Source organism: Oncorhynchus keta, chromosome 10, assembly GCF_023373465.1.
Source record: "Oncorhynchus keta strain PuntledgeMale-10-30-2019 chromosome 10, Oket_V2, whole genome shotgun sequence".
In the NCBI taxonomy this organism is placed as follows: domain Eukaryota; kingdom Metazoa; phylum Chordata; class Actinopteri; order Salmoniformes; family Salmonidae; genus Oncorhynchus; species Oncorhynchus keta.
In genome coordinates, this window is record NC_068430.1 from 7,174,494 (window position 1) to 7,183,576 (window position 9,083).

Consider the following 9,083-nt stretch of genomic DNA (forward strand, 5'->3'; position numbering starts at 1 on the left):
ACTACTTTAGGGCTCTGGTCTTTTAGGGCTCTGGTCCTGCCCCGGCATTTGGGACACAGCTTGAAACTGCGGAGCAGGAGTACCGACTGCACTGCAGACCCAGGGCTGCGATTGGTTGTGACAGGGATGGCGAGTTCGAGTTTAGCCACCATCTGTGTCTGTTGCACCTCTGACCAGAGGCGAGAGGCTGGGTGTCAATGTATACCACCTTTCTGGCTCTGTGTGTGTGTGTGTGTGTGTGTGTGTGTGTGTGTGTGTGTGTGTGTGTGTGTGTGTGTGTGTGTGTGTGTGTGTGTGTGTGTGTGTGTGTGTGTGTGTGTGTGTGTGTGTGCGTGCGTGCGTGCGTGCGTGCGTGCGTGCGTGCGTGCGTGCGTGCGTGTTGCTCTACCCTGTAAGGAGTCCTGTCCATGCCATGACGTTGTCACAACTAGGGCTGGGTGATATGTCCTAAACATAATTTCTGGGCGATTCACAATAGATATGTACTGTATAGGGACATCTTTTAATAGAGGCCATCTAGCCTCTATCTTATAGAAATGTTGTGCAACATGGGAACGCTTAAAGGAACGTTTACATTGCTGTGAACAAGTATATTTTTTGCATATTTCTGATAGTGAATGTTCTCAGTGTTTGGTTTCGACAGGCATAATGGGATGACACACGTCATCCAAAAAGTTGACGCAATTTTGCCAAAAAAAAGCACCTTGGATGATCGTCAAGACTTCTGGTAGAATGTTCTACGGACAGATGAGTCAAAAGTAGAACGTTTTGGACAACATAGTTATGCCTGGCAAAAACCAAACACAGCATTCCACAGTAAGAACCTCACACCAACGATCCAGCATGGTGGTGGTAGTGGGATGGTTTGGGGATGCTTTGCTGCCTCAGGACCTGGACGACTTGCCTTAAAACCTGGTAGGGATGGCATTTCATGGCTGGTTTATCCTTGGTGAGATGACGTATAGGCACTTCCTGTCTTGGGCCGCACCACAGGATGTTATGAAAGTGAAAACATGGATGATGATTTCAAGACTTGCTGCTATCAAATACAGATCGCCCCGTGATCAATTTGATAGATTATTAACGTTTATTAATACCTAAAGTTGGTTTAGAAAAGTAGTTTGAAGTGATTTGTAAAAGTTTATAGGCAACTTTTTTCATTTTAAAAAGTGACGTTGCGTCTTGTAAAGGTACATTTTCCTGGATCAGACCGGCCTTCATAAAACTACATTTTGGCTATACAATGACGGATTTAATCGGGAAAAAGACCCAATTGTGATGTTTATGGGACGTGTAGGAGTGCCAACAAAGAAGCTCGTCAAAGGTAATGAATGTTTTATATTTTATTTCTGCGTTTTGTGTAGCGCCGGCTACCGCAAAATCTTTTGTTTAGGTCTCGTTCAGGTATTTTGGGGGGTGCATGCTATCAGATAATAGCTTCTCATGCTTTCGCCGAAAAGCATTTTACAAATCTGACATGTTGGCTAGATTCACAACGAGTGTAGCTTTAATTGAGTATCTTGCACGTGTGTTTTAATGAAAGTTTGAGTTTTATCGAAAACTATAGGTGGCGCTCTAACATTTCCGCTGATTTGGTTCCTGTACAGGAACAGCCATCCATAAGAAGTTCCGGAACCATGAATTCTGCTCTGTATCAGAGAGTTCTACAGGAGGATGTCAGGCCGTCCGTCTGTGAGCTGAAGTAGAAGTGCAGCTGGGTCATGCAGCAAGACAATGACCCAAAACACACAATCGAGTCTACATAAAAAAAAAATGTCTAAGATGCAACAAATGTGAAGTTTTGGAATGGCCTAGTCGAAGTCCAGACCTAGTCCCAATTGAGATGTTGTGGCAGGACTTGAAACGAGCAGTTCATGGTTGAAAACCCACGTCGCTGAGTCACAGAAGCTCCGCAGCGATGTGATGATCAACAACTACAGGAAGCGTTCGGTTGGTGGCACAAGCAATTTGATTTATCATATAGGGGTCTTTGGTGTTGTATACCTTTGTTTATATAAATAAATGAAGTATGTCATCGTTGTGTTATTTGTTCACTCAGGTTCCCTTGATCTGATTTAGGTTTTTGTTGAAGATCTGATAACATTCAGTACAAAAACAATCTGTAAAAGTAGAGAAAAATATTAAAAAAGGAGGGATGATTTTTTTAACAGCATTCTATTTCATCAACCAGCCATGAGGAGCTGGCTCTGCCTGCACGAGAGGTGATTATATTCTGCTCAAACTCTGAATGCCAGGGCTCTCATCAAGTATTTGATTAGATTGTCCATCACATTTGCATTGATGTCAGAGTGATTAGAGGTACAATAGAGTGTTGAGTACCAGGCAGTTATAGCAAGTTTGGTAGGCTACTAATGACCATCGGCAGCATCACAGCTCAGTTTTGGAGAAGTCTCGTTACCGTGTCAATAGTCACGGGGAATTTCACTGCGGTCATGACTCCTGATAGCAGGTGTGGGGGTAATACGGTCACCGTAACAGCCCTGGTCAGGACTCCTGACTGCAGGTGTGGGGGTAATACGGTCACCGTAACAGCCCTGGTCAGGACTCCTGACTGCAGGTGTGGGGGTAATACGGTCACCGTAACAGCCCTGGTCAGGACTCCTGACTGCAGGTGTGGGGGGTAATACAATCACCGTAACAGCCCTGGTCATGACTCATGACAGCAGGTGTGGGGGTAATACAGTCACCGTAACAGCCCTGGTCATGACTCATGACAGCAGGTGTGGGGGGTAATACAGTCACCGTAACAGCCCTGGTCATGACTCATGACAGCAGGTGTGGGGGTAATACAGTCACCGTAACAGCCCTGGTCATGACTCATGACAGCAGGTGTGGGGGTAATCCGGTCACCGTAACAGCCCTGGTCATGACTCATGACAGCCGGTATGGGGGTAATACAGTCACCGTAACAGCCCTGGTCATGACTCATGACAGCATGTGTGGGGGTAATACAGTCACCGTAACAGCCCTGGTCAGGACTCCTGACTGCAGGTGTGGGGGTAATACAGTCACCGTAACAGCCCTGGTCAGGACTCCTGACTGCAGGTGTGGGGGTAATACGGTCACCGTAACAGCCCTGGTCATGACTCATGACAGCCGGTATGGGGGTAATACAGTCACCGTAACAGCCCTGGTCATGACTCATGACAGCAGGTGTGGGGGTAATACAGTCACCGTAACAGCCCTGTTCATGACTCATGACAGCAGGTGTGGGGGTAATACAGTCACCGTAACAGCCCTGGTCAGGACTCCTGACTGCAGGTGTGGGGGTAATACGGTCACCGTAACAGCCCTGGTCATGACTCCTGACTGCAGGTGTGGGGGTAATCCGGTCACCGTAACAGCCCTGGTCATGACTCCTGACTGCAGGTGTGGGGGTAATACAGTCACCGTAACAGCCCTGGTCATGACTCCTGACTGCAGGTGTGGGGTAATACAGTCACCGTAACAGCCCTGGTCATGACTCATGACAGCAGGTGTGGGGGTAATACAGTCACCGTAACAGCCCTGGTCAGGACTCCTGACTGAAGGTGTGGGGGTAATACAGTCACCGTAACAGCCCTGGTCAGGACTCCTGACTGCAGGTGTGGGGGTAATACAGTCACCGTAACAGCCCTGGTCATGACTCCTGACTGCAGGTGTGGGGGTAATACAGTCACCGTAACAGCCCTGGTCAGGACTCCTGACTGAAGGTGTGGGGGTAATACAGTCACCGTAACAGCCCTGGTCAGGACTCCTGACTGCAGGTGTGGGGGGTAATACAGTCACCGTAACAGCCCTGGTCATGACTCATGACTGCCAGTGTGGTGGTAAAAAATAAAACACACACACAGCTAAACACAGGGAGAGACGAAGGTCGTGTTTGTTTCCTGATGCTAGTTGTCCTGTTAATGCTGCTGCAGGGGCTCTGGAGGATCTGTAAACAATTTTCTGAAAGCTGAAAATGTCCCAGTTCTTCCATGGCCTGCATTCTCACCAGACATGTCACCAAATGAGCCTGTTTGGGATGCTTAACATGTATGATAGCGTGCTCCAGTTCCCGCCAATATCCAGCAACTTCGCACAGCCATTGAAGAGGAGTGGAACAACATTCCACAGGCCATTGAAGAGGAGTGGGACAACATTCCACAGCCATGGAAGAGGACTGGGACAACATTCCACAGCCTTTGAAGAGGAGTGGGACAACATTCCACAGCCATAGAAGAGGACTGGGACAACATTCCACAGCCATAGAAGAGGACTGGGACAACATTATTATTATTATATTATAACATTCCACAGCCATAGAAGAGGAGTGGGACAACATTCCACAGCCATAGAAGAGGACTGGGACAACATTCCACAGCCATAGAAGAGGACTGGGACAACATTCCACAGCCATAGAAGAGGACTGGGACAACATTCCACAGCCATAGAAAGAGGACAATGGGACAACATTCCACAGCCATGAAGAAGAGACAACATTCCATAAGTGGGGACAACATTCCACAGCCATGAAGAGGACTGGGACAACATTCCACAGCCATTGAAGAAGAGTGGGACAATATTCCATAACCGTTGAAGAGGAGTGGGACAACATTCCACAGCCATTGAAGAAGAGTGGGACAACATTCCACAGCCATTGAAGAAGAGTGGGACAATATTCCACAGCCATTGAAGAAGAGTGGGACAACATTCCACAGCCATTGAAGAGGAGTGGAACAACATTCCACAGCCAATGAAGAGGAGTGGGACAACATTCCACAGGCCACAATAAACAGCCTGATCAACTCTATGCGAAGGAGATGTGTTGCTGCATGAGGAAAATGGTGGTGACAGCAGATACTGGTTTTCTGATCCATCCTTTTATTCCAAGGTATCTGTGACCAACAGATGCATATCTGGATTCCCATCCATGTGAAATCTATAGATTAGGGCATATTTAATTAATTTCAATAGAGTGATTTCCTTCTATGAACTGTAACTCAGTAAAAGTCTTTTAAATTGTTGCATGTTATAATATAATAATAATAATAATAATAATAATAATAATAATATTGTTGAGTTTATATATTTTTTCAGGAAAGAAACAAAGTCCTGTGATAGTAATAGTAATGTGTTCACTCCATACATACAACAATTCTTCCACGTCAACAATAAGCAACAGTCATTAAACCAGGCCCCAAGGTACTACTGTGACATCTTCAAGTAGCCGTGTGTGTTGCCATAGAGACAATTTACAAGCCAGATGATATTACGTTTGAGAGCCCAGTATTTCCCCACAGTTTAGGAAGGTAGAAGAGAAAATGTGTTCTGTCTCTGTCTCTGTCTCTGTCTCTCTCTCTCTCTCTCTCTCTCTCTCTCTCTCTCTCTCTCTCTCTCTCTCTCTCTCTCTCTCTCTCTCTCTCTCTCTCTCTCTCTCTCAATTTCAATTTAAGGGGCTTTATTGGGAAACATATGTTAACATTGTCAAAGCAAGTGAAGTAGATATTGCACTCACATAAGTCCTCATTTTCTCTCTCTCCTCTCCCCCACTCTCTCATTCTCTCTCTCTCCCTCCTCTCCCCACTCTCTCTCATTTCTCTCTCTCCCTCCTCTCCCCACTCTCTCTCATTCTCTCTCTCCCTCCTCTCCCCCACTCTCTCTCATTCTCTCTCTCCCTCCTCTCCCCCACTCTCTCATTCTCTCTCTCCCTCCTCTCCCCCACTCTCTCATTCTCTCTCTCCTCCTCTCCCCCCTCTCTCACTCTCTCTCTCCCTCCTCTCCCCACTCTCTCATTCTCTCTCTCCCCCTCTCCCCCACTCTCTCTCATCTCCCTCCTCTCTTCTCATTATCTCTCTCTCCCCCTCTCTCTCTCTCTCTCTCTCTCTCTCTCTCTCTCTCTCTCTCTCTCTCTCTCTCTCTCTCTCTCTCTCTCTCTCTCTCTCTCTCTCTCTCTCTCTCTCTCTCTCTCTCTCTCTCTCTCTCTCTCTCTCTCTCTCCTTGAGTTTTAGGTTATTGTCCTGCTGAAAGGTGAATTTTTCTTCAAGTGTCTGTTGGAATGCCGACTGAACAAGGTTTTCCTCTAGGATTTTGCCTGTGCTTAACTCTATTCTGTTTCTTTTCATACAAACACTTCTTAGTCTCTTTCTCTTTCTCACTGCTAGTTCCTTCTCTCTCTCTTTCTCAATGACAAGCATACTCAAAACAGGATTCATCCATCACTATGCTTTAAAATATGAAGAGAAGGTACTCAGTAATGTGTACTATTGGATTTGCCACTTAACTTTGTATTCAAATAAAAAAGTGAATTGCTTTGCCAATTTTTTTTCAATATTTCATCTCCTGTACAGGCTTCCTTCTTTTCACTCTGTCATTTAGGTTAGTATTGTGGAGTAATTACCATGTTGTTGATCCATCCTCAGTGTTCTCCTATCACAGCCATTAAACTCTGTCATTTAGGTTAGTATTGTGGAGTAATTACCATGTTGTTGCTCCATCCTCAGTTTCCTCCCATCACAGCCATTAAACTCTGTCATTTAGGTTAGTATTGAGGAGTAACTACAATGTTGTTGATCCATCCTCAGTGTTCTCCTATCACAGCCATTAAACTCTGTCATTTAGGTTAGTATTGTGGAGTAACTACAATGTTGATGATCCATCCTCAGTGTTCTCCTATCACAGCCATTAAACTCTGTCATTTAGGTTAGTATTGTGGAGTAACTACAATGTTGATGATCCATCCTTAGTTTTCTCCTATCACAGCCATTAAACTCTGTCATTTAGGTTAGTATTGTGGAGTAACTACAGTGTTGTTCATCCATCCTCAGTGTTCTCCTATCACAGCCATTAAACTCTGTCATTTAGGTTGGTATTGTGGAGTAATTACCATGTTGCTGATCCATCCTCAGTGTTCTCCTATCACAGCCATTAAACTCTGTCATTTAGGTTAGTATTGAGGAGTAACTACAATGTTGTTAATCCATCCTCAGTGTTCTCCCATCACAGCCATTAAACTCTGTCATTTAGGTTAGTATTGTGGAGTAACTACAATGTTGTTAATCCATCCTCAGTGTTCTCCCATCACAGCCATTAAACTCTGTCATTTAGGTTAGTATTGTGGAGTAACTACAATGTTGTTGATCCATCCTCAGTGTTCTCCTATCACAGCCATTAAACTCTGTCATTTAGGTTAGTATTGTGGAGTAACTAATGTTGTTGATCCATCCTCAGTTGTCTCCTATCACAGCCATTAAACTCTGTCATTTAGGTTAGTATTGTGGAGTAACTACAATGTTGTTGATCCATCCTCAGTTTTCTCCTATCACAGCCATTAAACTCTGTCATTTAGGTTAGTATTGTGGAGTAACTACAATGTTGTTGATCCATCCTCAGTTTTCTCCCATCACAGCCATTAAACTCTGTCATTTAGGTTAGTATTGTGGAGTAACTACAATGTTGTTGATCCATCCTCAGTGTTCTCCCATCACAGCCATTAAACTCTGTCATTTAGGTTAGTATTGTGGAGTAACTACAATGTTGTTGATCCATCCTCAGTGTTCTCCTATCACAGCCATTAAACTCTGTCATTTAGGTTAGTATTGAGGAGTAACTACAATGTTGTTGATCCATCCTCAGTTTTCTCCTATCACAGCCATTAAACTTTGTAACTTTTTTAAAGTCACTATCAGCCTCATGGTAAAATCCCTGTATGGTTTCCTTCCTCTCCGGCAACTGAGTTAGGAAGGACGTCTGTATCTTTGTAGTGAATGGGTGTATTGATACACCATCCAAAGTGTAATTTAATAACTTCACCATGCTCAAACAGATATTCAGTGTCTGCTTTTTTTCTAAAACATCCCTGGTTGTTGTGGTTGAATCTGTGTTTGAAATTCACTGCTCGACTGAGGGACCTTACAGATAATTGTATGTGTGGGGTACAGAGATGAGGGACCTTACAGATAATTGTATGTGTGGGGTACAGAGATGAGGGACCTTACAGATAATTGTATGTGTGGGGTACAGAGATGAGGGACCTTACAGATAATTGTATGTGTGGGGTACAGAGATGAGGGACCTTACAGATAATTGTATGTGTGGGGTACAGAGATGAGGGACCTTACAGATAATTGTATGTGTGGGGTACAGAGATGAGGGACCTTACAGATAATTGTATGTGTGGGGTACAGAGATGAGGAAGTCATTCAAAAATCATATTAAACACTTTTATTGCACACAGAGTCCATGCAACTTATTATGTGACTTGTTTAAGCAAATTTAGGCTTCGCATAACAGAGGGATTGAATACTTATTCAGAGGGAATAAGTGATGGTCGCCTCGCTTCAGGTCCTTAGAAAACTATGCAGTCATTCGTTTTTTTATGTACTATTTCTTACATTGTTAACCCAGAAAATCTCAAGTGTTATTACATACAGCAGGGAAGAATTATTGGATATAAAAGTGATGTCAACTTACCAACATTATGACCAGGAATACGTCTTTCCAACATTACGACCAGGAATACGTCTTTCCAACATTACAACCAGGAATACGTCTTTCCAACATTACGACCAGGAATACGTCTTTCCAACATTACGACCAGGAATACGTCTTTCCAACATTACGACCAGGAATACGTCTTTCCAACATTACGACCAGGAATACGTCTTTCCAACATTACGACCAGGAATACGTCTTACCAACATTACGACCAGGAATACGTCTTACCAACATTACGACCAGGAATACGTCTTTCCAACATTACGACCAGGAATACGTCTTACCAACATTACGACCAGGAATACGTCTTTCCAACATTATGACCAGGAATACGTCTTTCCAACATTACGACCAGGAATACGTCTTTCCAACATTACGACCAGGAATACGTCTTTCCAACATTACGACCAGGAATACGTCTTTCCAACATTACGACCAGGAATACGTCTTTCCAACATTACGACCAGGAATACGTCTTTCCAACATTACGACCAGGAATACGTCTTTCCCGAAGCGGATCCTTTGTGGAGACCTCCACCCTGGACATGGGATCTTATCCCAGAGGCCGACCCAAAACAACGTGGTCGCTGCAGCAGAGGCAGACG

General features: G+C 44.4%; 1 long non-coding RNA gene across 4 annotated transcripts; it reads left to right on the forward strand.

The window, feature by feature from the left end:
* Positions 1–6,383: 6,383 nt before the first annotated feature.
* On the forward strand, positions 6,384–7,472 carry LOC127932062 (uncharacterized). Of its 4 annotated transcripts, none has more exons than XR_008143818.1 (3): positions 6,384–6,441; positions 7,090–7,170; positions 7,250–7,472. It is a non-coding gene; the product is annotated as an uncharacterized LOC127932062 (long non-coding RNA). The 4 variants fall into 4 exon arrangements; XR_008143817.1 differs by lacking the exon at positions 6,384–6,441 and adding an exon at positions 6,525–6,603; XR_008143820.1 differs by lacking the exon at positions 6,384–6,441 and adding an exon at positions 6,643–6,765.
* Positions 7,473–9,083: the final 1,611 nt, after the last annotated feature.